Genomic DNA, 16,029 nt, shown 5'->3' on the forward strand with positions numbered 1-16,029 from the left:
GTTCTCCGCTGACACTCGCCGGCACCCGGCTCGGACCTTCGCTCCTGGCGACTTAGTGTGGCTCGCCGCTCAAAACATCAGGCTGCGGGTGGAATCCACTAAGTTTGCACCATGCTATAATGGCCCTTTCAAGGTCCTTGAACAGATCAACCCTGTGGTCTACCGCCTGGCTCTTCCACCACACTTGGCTATCTCGGACACGTTTCATGTGTCTCTCCTTAACCCAGTGCACATGTCCTGGTTTTCTGAGCCATCTGCCTGGACATCAGACCCGTCGTCAGACGAGTTTGAGGTCAATGCCATTGTGGGATGCAAGAAGATGTGGGGCAGAAAGTTTTACTTGGTGGATTGGAAGGGTCATGTTCCAGAGGCTCGGACCTGGGAGCCAGTGGAGAACATCCATGCTCCTCTTCTCATTGCAGAATTTGAGCGGAGTGACGCTCAGAGAGGGGGGCCCTAGGAGGGGGGGCAATGTTAGGCATCGGATTTCTGTCACTGCACAGCGAGAATCCCGAGCCTTACTTCCAGCGGTCTCCCATTCCTCTCCAGCCGCAGAGGAGGTTGCTCAGCAAACTCATCAGTCCAGGCGCTCTGCCCAGACCAGCTCCGTGGGTTTGCTTGCTGCTGCCGCCACCTCTGGCACAGCTATGGCAATACATGCTGCTCAGCAGCAAGATTCTCCAGGGACTAAGTCCCCATGTCAGGCCACTGAGCATGCCCGTGGAGTGATCTCCCATTGGAGATCGAAGGTCACATGCTCAGGTCCTACTCGTGTTCAGATTTGCCTATTCGAGAAGCCAGGAATGTCCCAGACGCTCGCGGCTATAAAATAACCTGTATTTTCAGTCTATAAGGAGTGAGTGGTGTATGCACGTATGAATGTCTCTGGTGACTGACTCATTAAGAAACACTTACCCTTGGTATGCATGTGTTGTGCAGCCTAGCCTGCTAATGCCCAGGCTTAGGCAGGTCAGAGTTTGAGTCAGGCATTAGCCATCATCAGGGACTCGGCATGCCTCAGTGCCCCGTGCTCCGCACTCCATAGTCAGAGTCTATATCGGCACTCGTGGCAGCGACGCCACGCGCTAAGTGGGCCTAGAGGGACTCTACACCAAGGACACGGGGTTAGAGTTCTGTGGCCGCTTGCTGTGCACTCTTTGGCCGAGCTCTGTAAGTTTAACGGGCTCTGGCATCCAAGTTCAGCAGCTGTGCGGCTCTGTGAATTAACAGAGTCCGCTCCTGTTCACATTGGGTGACGTAACCCACGTGTGACTGTTTCTACGCCTCTCTATTCTTCCACCATTAACTAGCAGCAGTGTACCATCTCTGCACGGTGGAACCCAGGCTGCAAACGCACCCACTATTTTATAATTTGGTGCTTTCCGCCAGTCCTAACAGTCTGCCATACCGGAATTTGTAGGGTACTTGAATGACAATGCAATGATTTCAATTTACGGTTCATTCATCAGATTGACCCAATATGTATCTTGTTTTTGGATTTGAAATTACAAGGTTTTCCAGATGCTCCAATTGTCACTTCTACTCACTGTAAGCCGTTTGCTGGAAATAACATTTTGCATTCGAGGAGTAGCCATCCCAGTCACACCATCAAGGCAATTCCTGTCGGTGAGTGGACTTGGTTAACTAGAAATTGCAGCAATGTTAGTAGTATAAGAGATGAAATTAATTTGTGTTGTGACAGACTAAAAAAAGGGGTTATCCTCAGTGGTCACTTGATCGGGTCAGAAGTATTGTTCATGAAAAAAAAAAGTGAGGAATTCGTCACAAATTGGTGTAAAAATTCATTTAATACACAAAATAAAAATTGGTGTGCTCCATTAATTATAGCCCTCAATTTAATACAATAAAACAAATTATTTGTAAGAATATGGGCATATTGAAAGAATAACTGACAAGACATCATCTTCACTCGCAAGGTTGTCATATTGTTGCTAAAAAATCTTCCACATCGGGCAACATTCTTTCTCCAAGTTTTTTGAATTTTCGTAACAAATACCGCACACGGTTGGACCATATAGGATTTTACCGCTGCAGCACAGCCAAGTGCAGAACCTGTGCTCTTTCTAAAGTAATGCATTTCTTTACAGATAATAGCAATGTACAGCAATTTAAAATCCAACATTTCATTAATTGTAACAAAAAATGTTATATATTTGATCATGTGTACTGAGTGTAAATTAAATTATGTTGGCTGCACTATGCGCAAATTAAAGGTGAGGGTTTCAGAACACATAACCGATATAGTTTCTCTCAGCAATTCCAATCGGGCTATGTCTTTCGCCTCTAAACATTTTATCTCCCAACATCAAATATTTCATCTTTGCAAGTTGTAGGAATTGAAAAAGTTGAGGTTTCAGCAAGAGGTGGAGATTTGAAGCAGCGATTAATGACTAGAGAAGCCTTTTGAGAACATATGTTCCCCATGGACTTAATGCGCAAAGAAATTATGTTCCATTATTGAAGTGCTTGTATTTATTTTTCTCTTTTTCATCTTAATTTTATCCTTGTCTATTTGTATAAACTATTAATGTTTGTAATGGAATTAATTTGACACCATTTCTATTGGTGGTTTGTCATTATGCACCATGTGTGTAGGCTAGGAGTGATCTATACCGCATGTTGTTCATTCACTGGCAGCTTGGAAAAAAAAAAAAAAAAACAGTGGGTTGTTCGAAATGCGTTGCTACTGCTTTGCCTCTTTGCACTGATGTGGTATGTTGACCCTGATTTTATGCTCCAATAAATTTCATTTTTTATTTGGAATTTTTTTCTTTTTTGGATGTTTTACGTGGAACCACACGGAGTCCGTGCTTCCTATGCACCACCAGACAAGACAGGTAGGCTGGTTATGGATCCCTCTGCACTGGCAGGGAGCACCAGAGGTCCCCCCCAATTTACCATTGCCGCTGTGTAATAACACTGCCACAATTTACCACCAACTGCATGGGATGATTTCTCAGGTGTGTGATTGCCCGACAGATTATTCCATGAAAAATTGTTCTTCCTCTCTAGGTTTGTGCTTGGTTTCATCTTCTCTTGTTTGATGTGTGAATCCAGGATATCCCTGATTTGTTTCAATAATTCATAGTGCTTGTGGCCTCTGACCTACAGAAAGGTGTGTGATTAAGTGTATGGAGGAGAAATACGAATGTGCACAGATATGTGGGCAGGACTTTACCTGCAAGAAAAAGATCTTCCTCCATTTCCTCCTCCATTCGTTGCCGATTTCCTGGTCTTTCATTAACTGAAGCAGCTGAAATCCATAAATATCAAATTGCTGGTTAATATTTTATGTTACATCACAACCTCATGTTCTTTATGACTCCTATTTTCTAGCCAAAAGGAATTGCGGACTCAAGATGAAAAGGAATGGAAAGGACTAATTATAATAGCAAGACAGCACTAAAGCCGGGCATACTGTGGAGACCATCCATGGTTTTAAAAAAGAGAGTTGGTCTGATTATCACAGAGAACCTATGGACCATAAAAAAACTAAGCAGAAAATATGCACATATCTCTAAAAAAAATGCATTCATTCCACTAATGCGCCTTGTAAAATTAATTTATCCTTCCAAATGTGGACAGCATGTCTGCCAATCTGACATGAATGCCACCCAGTCTCAAGCCAAAGGTTCAGACATGTGGAGCTGGAGAGACCCCCAACAATTCTCTTTTTTGCCAAGTAAAACCTGAAGTCAATGACAAATATTTTTTTGATTATGGATTATTAGGGATCATCTCCCCATAGACTAAGCTCCTGCATTCACCCCCTTTCTCCTTAGACTGTACATACATGTATTTTTACATCCTTGATTTGAGTAAGAAGCGGCTGGCCATGCTGCATTATCATGGAGGCCGGAGAGCAGCGTCACTCCATAGCCACATCACCCAATAGGGAAGCATGTAGTCCATGCCCCAAGAAGTTGGCCAAGTCTATGCGATGCTTAGTTACCCAAGTGAAAAAAAAACAAAAGGAAATTATTGTATTTGAAAACTATTTGTGTCCTAAGTCCTATTAATTCTAGCAGTGTCATGCTCAAGTCAGAATTTACTAAAAGAACAACCCCTGATGTAAGGTTACATTGAGATATATATCTATATATATACACTCACTGGCCACTTTATTAGGTACACCATGCTAGTAACGGGTTGGACCCCCTTTTGCCTTCAGAACTGCCTCAATTCTTCGTGGCAGAGATTCAACAAGGTGCTGGAAGCATTCCTCAGAGATTTTGGACCATATTGACATGATGGCATCACACAGTTGGCGCAGATTTGTCGGCTGCACATCCCTGATGCGAATCTCCCGTTCCACCACATCCCAAAGATGCTCTATTGGATTGAGATCTGGTGACTGAGGAGGCCATTTGAGTACAGTGAACTCATTGTCATGTTCAAGAAACCAATCTGAGATGATTCGAGCTTTATGACATGGCGCATTATCCTGCTGAAAGTAGCCATCAGATGCCTGTTCTTAGCTGAGAGGAGTGGTACCCAGTGTGGTCTTCTGCTGCTGTAGCCCATCTGCCTCAAAGTTCGACGCACTGTGCGTTCAGAGATGCTCTTCTGCCTACCTTGGTTGTAACGGGTGGCAATTTGAGTCACTGTTGCCTTTCTATCAGCTCGAACCAGTATGCCCATTCTCCTCTGACCTCTGGCATCAACAAGGCATTTCCGGCCACAGAACTGCCGCTCACTGGATTTTTTTTCTTTTTTGGACCATTCTCTGTAAACCCTAGAGATGGTTGTGCATGAAAATCCCAGTAGATCAGCAGTTTCTGAAATACTCAGACCAGCCCTTCTGGCACCAACAATCATGCCACGTTCAAAGGCACTCAAATCACCTTTCTTCCCCATACTGATGCTCGGTTTGAACTGCAGGAGATTGTCTTGACCATGTCTACATGCCTAAATGCACTGAGTTGCCGCCATGTGATTGGCTGATTAGAAATTAAGTCTTAACACACAGTTGGACAGGTGTACCTAATAAAGTGGCCAGTGAGTGTATATACACACACACACACAAACTTGTGCGGTGCTCTGTTATCAGCCAGTGTGTGTGTGTATATAATATATATATATATATACACACACATATACACACACACATACATACACACACATACATATACATACATACAGAAACTGGGTTACCCAACTCTCGGAAATCTAACTTCATCCATGACCATCTTCATAGCTCCTCAATCAAACCCCAACCCCCCCATCACTCTGATTACAGACCTTGAGTGACTGAGTTTTCTCTCTTTAGTCAGGATGATTAAGGAGAGCGTTCTTGACTTGCATTGGATACCACAGGTCAGGGGAACAGTGGTTCTAACACCACAGCCCATAAGAGGCATTACTGTTATGAATGAGTCACCGGAGGAGGAGAAAACAAAAATACAAGCTAAGTCCAGAAAACCGGAGAGGTTGGTAGCTATCGGATTGCAGACCCCTGATCCTATACACCACAACTAACAGTAGCCGTGGGGGGTTCCTACGGTGCCCTAGACCCCTCATCACAGCCGGAGAACTACATAAACCTAAAGAAGGAAAGGGGAAATCTAAACTGCCCCAGAGCAGACCCCAAAGCAATAGACAGCCCCCAACATGTATTGTTGGTGAAAAACAGATGAAAACACAAACACAGACAGAAAGACAGGCTGAGCAAACAATGGGGCCCAACTAACTAGATAGGACAGTACAGAAAAGATGCTGGCTGCAATCCGAAAAAAACCCTACCAAAAATGTCCCAACCGTCTGATAGGGAAAAAGGCCCTGAAGTCGCTAGACTTCAAAATCACTATATCAGCACTCAGGTATATTCTGAAAACAGAGCAACGAGATCAACTGATCAGAGACAAAAATGGAATTCAGCCAGTCCCAACCAGGACTGGCTGAATACAAACACTAAGGAAACCAGACAAAATCTCATGGAATAATAGCAGGGCAAAAACTTAGCTTTTAGTAGACAGGAACTAAGCTGGATGCAAGAGCTCAGAGCAGAAAGGATCACCAACAGCCCTGCAGGGCATCAGCTGCCTTATATCCACTCAGAAATTCCAGAGTCCAATCACACTCCACCTGTTCATATGACAGGTTCTTCCCATCCAAATCAATTTCACTACCTCTCTTCACCAGCAGAGGGAGTTCATCAGACATCAAAGGTGAAGGGGAGAATGAACTCACAACAGTACCTCCCCCTTGAGGAGGGGTCACCAAACCCTCATCCACACCACCAGGGCGATCAAGATGGGCCCGATGAAAAGCACGAACCAATCTTTCAGCATGAATATTGGATGCAGGGACCCAAGAATTATCCTCCTGGCCATAACCCTTCCATTTACTGAATACTGGAGTCTCCGTCTAGCCAGACGAGAATCCAGTATCTTCTCAACCTCATATTCCACATTACCTTCAACCAATACAGGGTCAGGAGGTGCCACCACAGGAATTACTGGCTCAACAAACCTCTTTAACAGAGACTTATGAAACACGTTATTGATCTTGAATGTAACAGGAAGAGCCAATCGAAGAGACCGGATTAAGAATCTCCAAAATCTTGAAAGGTCCAATAAATCTAGGTTTAAACTTTGGAGAAGCCACCTTCATAGAGATATTCTTTGATGACAACCAAACCATATCACCCACCTTAAACCGGGGACCAATGGTCCTATGCCAGTTGGAAAACCACTGGGCCTTTTCCTGGGAGAGAGACAACTTATCCACCACTTGGTCCCAAATCTGGTGCATTCTCTCCACCACAGTGTCAACACCTGGGCAGGCAGAAGACTCCACCTGCCCTGAAGAGAATCGAGGATGAAACCCAAAGTTACAAAAAAAAGATGACATCAAAATGGCAGAACTAGCTCTATTTAAAGCAAATTCAGCCAAGGGCAAAAATGAAACCCAATCATCCTGATCAGCAGAAATAAAACATCTCAAATAAGACTCCAAAGTCTGGTTTGTTCTCTCCGTCTGCCCATTGGTCTGAGGGTGAAATGCAGAGGAGAAGGACAACTGAATTTCCAGCTTGGAACAAAGTCCTCCAAAATCTAGAAACAAACTGAACTCCTCTGTCAGATACAATGTTCTCAGGAATCCTGTGCAAGCGAACCACCTGTTGAAAAAACAAGGGCACCAACTCTGAGGAAGATGGCAACTTAGGGAGTGGTACAAGATGGACCATCTTAGAGAATCTATCACAAATCACCCAAATAACAGTCATTCTCTGAGAGACAGGCATATCAGAGACAAAATCCATTGAAATATGGGTCCATGGTCTCCTGGGCACCGGCAAAGGCATCAACAACCCACTAGAGCAAGAACAAGGTTTAGAACGGGAGCAAGTCCCACAGGACTGCACAAAATTCCTGACATCACGAGACAAGGCGGGCCACTAAAAAGACCGACTCACCAAATCTCTAGTACCAAAAATACCTGGATGACCAGCCAATGCGGAGCAATGAATCTCAGACATCACTCTCTTCCTCCACTAGTCAGGAACATACAATTTTCCAATGGGACAACGCTCAGGTTTGTCCTCCTGAAACTCTTCCAGAACACATCTCAAACTGGGCGAGATGGCAGAAAGAACTACCCCCTCACCTAAGATGGTAGCAGGCTTGGTCACAATAGGAGAATCAGCAAAGACTCTCCTAGAGAGGGTGTCTGCCTTGACATTCTTCGTGCCCAGAAGAAAAGAGACCACAAAATCATAACGTGTGAAAAACAAGGCCCACCTAGCCTGTCTAGGATTCAAGTGTTTGGCCGACTCCAGGTAAATCAAATTCTTGTGGTCAGTAAGGACCACAACTTGATGTTTAGCTCCCTCCAACCAATGTCTCCACTCCTCAAATGCCCATTTCATGGCTAACAGTTCCCGATTCCCCACATCATAGTTACGTTCGGATGGTGAGAATTTTCGGGAAAAGAAAGCACAGGGATTCATTTTAGATGTTACAGGATCTTTTTGGGACACAACAGCTCCTGCACCAATCTCAGAAGCGTCCACCTCTACCTGAAACGGGAGTGAGACATCAGGTTGCCGCAAAACCGGAGCAGAAGTGAACCTTCGCTTCAGCTCTTGAAAAGAAGAAACAGCCTCCGGAGACCAATTCAGCACATCAGCCCCCTTCTTAGTCAAATCAGTCAATGGTTTGGCAATACCAGAAAAATTAGCTATAAAATTTACGATAAAAATTAGCTAAACCCAAAAACTTCTGGAGGGCCTTCAAAGAAGTGGGCTGAATCCAATCATAAATGGCCTGTACCTTGGCCGGCTCCATTTCAATAGTTGACGGAGACAAAATAAATCCCAAAAATGAAATCCTCTGTACACCAAAAAGGCATTTCTATCCCTTGACATACAGGGAATTCTCGCTCAAAATCCAGGACACAGTCCGAACATGTTCCACATGAGAGTCCCAATCCTTGGAAAAGATCAAAATATCATCCAGATAGATGATCTAAAATTTATCTACCAAGTCTCGGAAAATATCATTCATGAAGCACTGGAAGACAGAAGGGGCATTAGTGATCCCAAAAGGCATCACCAGGTACTCAATATGTCCCTCCGGAGTATTAAACGCCATCTTCCATTCATCCCCCTGCTTAATGCGAATAAGTTTATACGCCCCCCTGAGGTCAAGCTTGGTAAACCAGCAAGCACCTTTAACTCTGGAGAATAGATCAGAAATCAGGGGTAACGGATACTGATATTTAACAGTAATTTTGTTGAGGGAACGATAGTCAATACAAGGCCTTAATGAACCATCTTTCTTGGCCACAAAAAAAAACAAAAAAACAGCACCTAAGGGTGAAGAGGATGGTCTAATATGACCCTTCTCCAACGACTCCTTAATATACGATCGCATAGCCTCGTGCTCGGGTACAGATAAATTGAAAAGTCGACCCTTGGGAAATATACACCCAGGGCTCAGCTCAATTGCACAGTCATAACTCCTATGAGGAGGCAAAGATGCAGACTCATTCTCACTAAATACATCATAAAAATCAGCCAAATAGTCAGAAACATCATGCGACTCGGGAGAGGTGGAGAAAATAGGAGCATCACTAAGGGCACACAGGCAACCCCAACTCACCACAGACACAGATTTCCAATCCAAAACTGGATTATGGATTTGCAACCAGGGAAACCCCAGAAAGATGGTATCATTCAAATTATTCAACACCAAAAATCTGCAATTTTCTTGATGGTCTGGGGCGACCTGCATTACCACCTGGGTCCAAAACTGAGGTTTATTCTTTGCCAAAGGAGTAGCATCAATACCCCTCAAGGGGATAGGCATCCGCAGAGGTGTCATAGGAAACCCACAACGTTTAGCAAAATCCAAGTCCATCAGGTTCATAGCTGCTCCCAAATTCACAAAAGCCTTAGCGGAAAATGTGGACAGGGAGCAGATCAGAGTAATTGCCAGAAGAAACTTAGGTTGAACACCACCCACAGCAAATGTGTGTGCAAAACGTTTCTCTCGTTTAGGGCAGACAGAAATAATATGAGAGGCATCTCCACAGAAAAAACACAGCTTATTACGCCTTCTGAACTCCTGACGTTGCGCCCTAGACAAAACTCTATCACATTGCATAGGTTCAGACATTTGTTCCACAGGTGGCAACACCTCTCGTGCAGTTATACGTTCACGCAAACGCCGATCAACCTGAATGGCTAATGACATAGAATCGTCAAGACCAGAGGGAACAGGAAATCCCACCATAGTATCTTTTACGGTTTCTGACAAACCCTTCGGAAAAAGAGCTGCCAAGGCACCATCATTCCAGGTAGTAAGGACCGCCCACTTTTGGAATTTTTGACAGTACAACTCTGCAGAATCCTGACCCTGGCTCAATGCCAACAGGGCCTTTTCAGCCTGATCAATAGCATTAGGTTCATCATACAACAACCCCAAGGCCTGAAAAAATGCGTTCACATCAGTCAGAATAGGATCATCAGGTTTCCAAGAAAATGCCCAATCCTGGGGATCGCCGTGCAGCAAAGAGATGACAATTTTAACCTGCTGCGCGGAGCTCCCCAATGAGTTAGGCTTCAAGGCAAAAAATAATTTACAATTATTCTTAAAATTCAGAAATTTAGACCGATCCCCAAAAAACACATCAGGAGTAGGGATCTTTGGTTCAGCAGCATGTGAATGAGCAAGATAGGCGGAAATTCCCCGCACTTCAGCAGTAAGCTGCTCCACACGATCAGACAATTGCTTAATCTCCATTGAGAAAAAATTCCCCCTACGGCCTCAGAGAAAGAGAGAAAAAAATATACACCAAAAAAAAATTCTGACACTTTTTTTTTTTACAATTCTTTCTTGCTATTGAGCACCCTAGAATCTGCGGTATGGCTGGTGATTCTGTAATGAATGAGTCACCGGAGGAGGAGAAAACAAAAATACAAGCTAAGTCCAGAAAACCGGAGAGGTTGGTAGCTATCGGATTGCAGACCCCTGATCCTATCCACAACAACTAACAGTAGCCGTGGGGGGTTCCTACGATGCCCTAGACCCCTCGATCACAGCCGGAGAACTAAATAGGCCTAAAGAAAGAAAGGGGAAATCTAAACTGCCCCAGAGCAGACCCCAAAGCAATAGGCAGCCCCCAACATATAATGACAGTGAAGCAAGATGAAAAAACACACACAGATAGAAAGATAGGTTGAGCAAACGACAGGGCACAAGCTAACTAAAAAGGACAGGATAGAAAAGCTGCTGTCTGCAATCCGTAAAAAACCCTACCAAAAAATGTCCCAACCGTCTGATAGGAAAAACAGGCCCTGAAGTCGCTAGGACTTCAAAATGACTATCCGCACTCAGGTAAATTCTGAAGACAGAGCAAAGAGACAAACTGATCAGAGACAAAAATGGAACTCAGCACACCCCCGACTGGGGATGACTGAACTCCAAAAAACATGGTAAACAAAACAAAACTAATAAGTTCAATAGCAGAGCAAAAACTTCTTTGGGAAGCAGGAATCAGACTGGTCTCCAAGAATCCAGCAGAGAAATCACCAGCGACTCAGAAGGGCGTCGGCTGCCTTATATTCAGTCAGAAGTTCCTGTTACCCAGTCATCATCTACCAGATCAGGTGTTTGGTAATCAGTCTCACTACCTTCCTTCACCAGAAGAGGGAGTTCATCAGACATCGACGGTGAAGGGGAAAATGAACTCACAACACCTTACTGTATACTGTTGCACAGCTTGTTGCACAGCTCCTGGATACCCAGAGTTGCAGTAGGAAACTTCACAGAGAAGATTACATGGGATAACAAGCTTTTACTTATAACAACACGAGGTAAAGTAAAAATGCACAGTCATGCAATGCTGCATCAGGAAGTAGTAAAAACAAAACTGAAACTAGCAAGAGAGACTTTCTTTTACAATACATTAAGCAAGGAAACTTTACACAACATCGCCATCTATTCTTCACATTAGTCTCTGATGTTTCAGCATTCAATGCCTTTGTAAAAATGTCTGCAGTCATATCTTCAGTTGGACAATATTGTAATTTCAGGATTCCTTGTTCCTGATGATCCCTTAAGAAATGATACTTCACATGAATGTGCTTGGTTCTTGGGTTAACCCTTTCCATCTGAGCAAGACATTCTTGATTGTCCTCATTTTTGTTGGTTCCAACTGTAGTTGTCCTAGGTCTGTTAGCGATTGTCTTAACCATAGAACTTCTTGACTCGCATGTCCTGCTGCAATATATTCTGCTTCTGTTGACGACAGCCTTACTAATGATTGTTTTTTACTAGTCAACTAATTGGTCCACCTGAGAGAAAGAAAAGAAAGCCACTGGTAGATTTTCTGTCAGTTGGATCTCTAGCCCAATCTGTATTAACGTATCCAGTTAAAATACATTTCTCACTTTTAGGCAGTTTCAGTTTAACATTGCAAGTTCCTTTCAAATAACATATTACTCTCTTCACGGCATTCCAGTCCGATTTATTTGGCTTAGATATTTTTCTACTCAGAATTCCTACTATGGCTGGGATGTCTGGCCTTGTAACAGTCACTAGACACAGTATTTTTCCTATTGCCATTCTGTACTTTTCATTAATTGGTAACACATTTTTCTTACTATTCTTCATCACTTTAAGATAATTTGTTTCCTTTGGAGACTTTGCTATTTTTCCATCCTTTAATCCAAATGTTTTGGTTATGTCTTGAATCATGTGATTTTGATTAAGTAGGAAACTTCCATCTTCTCTTTCAATCTGTATTCCTAGGTACTGTTTCACATTTCCCAAGTCTTTGATCTCAAAATGTTGATTCAGAATTTTTACTATATCCTCTTTATCCCTTTCTTTCAAAACAAACTAATGAACAGATGGATTTATGTACTCATATACTCGTATGTTGATGACATTTTAGTCTTTTTGTGTATAGGCAAGGATCAGCTTTGCTTCTTTGAAATTTTTCATTTGTGAGCACTTCCGTGATTTTATTATTCCACGCTTTAGCAGCTTGTTTTAAACAGTATATATACACACTTTTCTGTAATTTGCAAACCATGTTTGGGTTACTTTCATCTTTTAATCCTGGAGGTTTGTCCATGTAAATATCTTCTGTTAAATATCCATTCAAAAAAGGTGTCTTTACATCCAGATGTTTCAGTTCCATTTGTTTCATTGCTGTAACTGCAAGCAAAGTTCTTCTTGTTGTAAGTTTGACAACTGGAGCAAATATTTCATCATAGTCGTCTCCATATTTTTGAGAATAGCCTTTAGCTACAAATCTTGCTCGCTATTGTTCAGTTGTGCCATCTGTTTGGTACTTTACTTTAAAAACCATTTACATGCTATAGCTTTTCTTCCTTCTGGTAATTCTGTTAGTGTCCATATATTTGAGTCATGCATGGATTTTATTTCTATTATTGCTGCTTCTATCCATTTATTAGTTTCTTCAGGAAGTCGAGATATGTCTACTCAAGAGGTGGCTCATAAATTTTACTTGTTGCCTTGTATGAGAGGCGTTTTGGTGGTTTTCCTTGGTTTTCTCTTGTTGAGCATCTTGTTTCTATGTCTGTTTGTATTTGTATCTCTTCAATTTCAGTATTCTGTTTATCAATTTCAACTTTTACATCAGATATTCCTTCAGCTACATCACTGCTGTTTTTCTCATTTTTTGTTTCCAGTGAAATAAGTGTCTTCATTCAGATCCTCAATGAATGTCACACTCTGTTACTCACCGTAACTTTGTTATGGGATCCAGGATTCTATATCCTTTGCAATTTTCACTATATCCAACAAATATTCCTTCTATGGACCTACGAGGGGCGATACAAAAGTAATGATAATCTGTTATTTCTATTGCACACAGAAATTAAAATAAAATGTTTTCTTCTCTCTTAGGTACCCACTAGTCAAGGAAAAAAAAAATCACTTAAATAGGCCATGATTCCCGGGAGTTACATTCATTTGAATATGAACTGCCAAGGAGTGAACATCAAAATGGAAAAAAATGAGCTCAGAGCTGTCAAATACCTCTGCTTGAAAAAAATGTCTACCAAAGACATACACAGCGACTTAGTGGAAACATTAGGGGGCTCTTCGCCTCCATATTCCACAGTTGCACGCTGGGCCAAGGAATTTAAGCTGGGAAGAATATCGACGGAAGATGAACATCTCGAAGGACGCCCATCCACGTCCCTCAATGAAGAAAACGTGAAAAAAGTTGATGTGTTGGCAGATCGAAGAGTGACTATCAGGCATGTAGCTGAGGTCACAGGGATCTCATATGGCAGTATTCAAAGAATCCTTGCAAAAGAATTGCATATGAGAAAGGTCTCCGCACGTTGCGTGCCAAAAATGTTAACCGACGAACAAAAGAAACGAGTTGACATTTCAATAGCAAATCTTGAAAAGTTCCAAGCAGACAAGGAGATTTTGTCATGTTTTTTGACCATGGATGAGACCTGGATCCACCACTTTGATCCCGAAACGAAACAATCGATGACATGGAAACGAGCCGAAGAAATTCAAAATGTCAAGCTCAGCAGGGAAGGTTATGGCGTCTGTTTTTTGGGATGCTGAAGGAATAATTATGGTGGACTATTTGGAGAAGGGAGCCACTATTACGGGCTCCTACTACGCAGAATAAGAAGATTGCGGGAGGCTATCAAGGAGAAAAGGCGCGGAAAACTGCAGGCTGGAGTGCTGTTTCACCAAGACAACGCACCGGCTCACAAAGCTGCAGTTGCCATGGCTACCATTCAAGAAGCGGGCTTTGAACTGGTGGAACACCCCCCCTATTCGCCAGATCTAGCCCCCAGTGACTTCTTTCTCTTTCCTCGGCTCAAGGAACACCTCAGGGGCAAGAAATTTGACAATAGCGACGTGATAACCGCTGTTGGGGAGATTTTTGAGGGTCAAGATCAAGAATTTTTTTCGAAGGGAATTCTAAGTTTAGAAAAGAGATGGACTAAATGTATAGACTTGTTAGGAGACTATGTAGAAAAATATATATTTTTTTTTACTATATTCATTGTGTTTATTATTGATCATCATTACTCTTTGATCGCCCCTCTCGTATTTTAAGTTTGGAACGTTCTTCTCTTGGAATGAATACAAAAACTTTACAACCAAAAACTCTTAAATGATTAGCACTTTGTTTCATACCTTGCCACAGTTCATATGGAGATTTTTCAGTTTTCTGGAAAAAGTTGGTTTTGTAGATAGGTAGCTGTCATTGATGCTTCACCCCAATATTTCTCTGGTAGTTTGAAATCGGTCAGCATACACCTTATCATTTCAGTCAGATCTGTTTTTCCTTTCTGCTACTCCATTTTGTTCAGGTGTATATGGAACAGTCTTTTGATGCTCTATACCATTTTGTCTTAAGTAGTTTTCCATTTCGTGTCTTGTAAATTCACCTCCATTATCACTTATGACAATTGTCTTCCTCTGAAACTTGTTATTTGACTTTGTCATGTAGTCTACTAGTTTATTGAAAACTTCGCTTTTGTTGTTGATCAAGTATGTGACTCTGCATCTTGAGTAGTTATCTATAAAAGTCACCATATATCTATTGCCTCCTGATGTAGTCACTTTCATGGGTCCACATAGGTCAGTATGCATCAAATAAAGTGGTATTGTGCTATTCATTTCACTTTCTTTAGGAATAGATATCCTTGTGGCTTTAGATTTTATACAACATTCACATCTTACGGTAAGTGAGCAATCAGATATCAAAAGATCCCTTGTCAATTCTTTCCTTTGTTGCTCCATTATACTTTCAGAATGTCTGTGTCATAGACATCTATGCCACATGTGAATACAATACTTGTGATCATGTGTACACAACTTCATCTGTTCCTTTAATGTGTCTAGATGATCTAATTGTTCATCTGCCTTGACATTGATTATTACCTTATTTACTGATAGGATTGTACATTCATCATCTTTAAATTTTACAGAGATTTCTGGTGTCCTGGGTGTCTGGGATTATCTGTGCTTGGGATTCTTGGTGCCTGGGCTTCTCGGTGCCTGGGCCCATAACCTGTTGCACAGCTTGTTATATAGCTCCTGGATACCCACAGTTGCAGTAGAAAGAGCAGATTTACATGGGATAACAAGCTTTTCCTTGTCCGAACATGAGGTAAAGAAAAAATGCACAGTCATACAATGCTACAATGCTGCATCAGGAAGTAGTGAAAACAAAAATTAAACTAACGAGAGACTTTCTCTTGCAATACATTAAACAAGGCATCTTTACACAACATCCCCATCTACTGTCAGATCAGCATAAAGTCCTCCGTCACACAAAGAATAAGTCCACAACTGTTGCATATGCCAACATATACACTATAACATTATATATTATATATCCACTTACATAATTGACTTGGCAAACTGGATGTGTCTGAATGTCCCAGATAACCACCACCTTTAAGGCCTCTTTCACACTTCAGTTTTTTGCAATCAGTCAAAATATGCCAAAATTTGAAAATGGCGGATTCGCTTTTCTCGTGGCGGATCC

At 42.2% G+C, this 16,029-nt stretch overlaps 1 long non-coding RNA gene across 1 annotated transcript in view; it reads right to left on the bottom strand.

The window, feature by feature from the left end:
• Positions 1 to 1,904: 1,904 nt before the first annotated feature.
• The window catches only part of LOC141055986 (uncharacterized), a 79,353-nt gene continuing 65,228 nt past the window's right edge, over positions 1,905 to 16,029 (bottom strand). The window contains exons 2-3 of the long non-coding RNA XR_012221563.1: positions 3,200 to 3,274; positions 1,905 to 3,126 (exon numbers count right to left, since the gene is read on the bottom strand). This is a non-coding gene — a long non-coding RNA (uncharacterized lncRNA). The remainder of the gene's footprint in view (positions 3,127 to 3,199; positions 3,275 to 16,029) is intronic.

The sequence above is a fragment of the Dendrobates tinctorius genome, unplaced genomic scaffold (genome assembly GCF_039654945.1).
Source record: "Dendrobates tinctorius isolate UK_male_01 unplaced genomic scaffold, ASM3965494v1 ptg000193l, whole genome shotgun sequence".
Classification (NCBI taxonomy): Eukaryota; Metazoa; Chordata; class Amphibia; order Anura; family Dendrobatidae; genus Dendrobates; species Dendrobates tinctorius.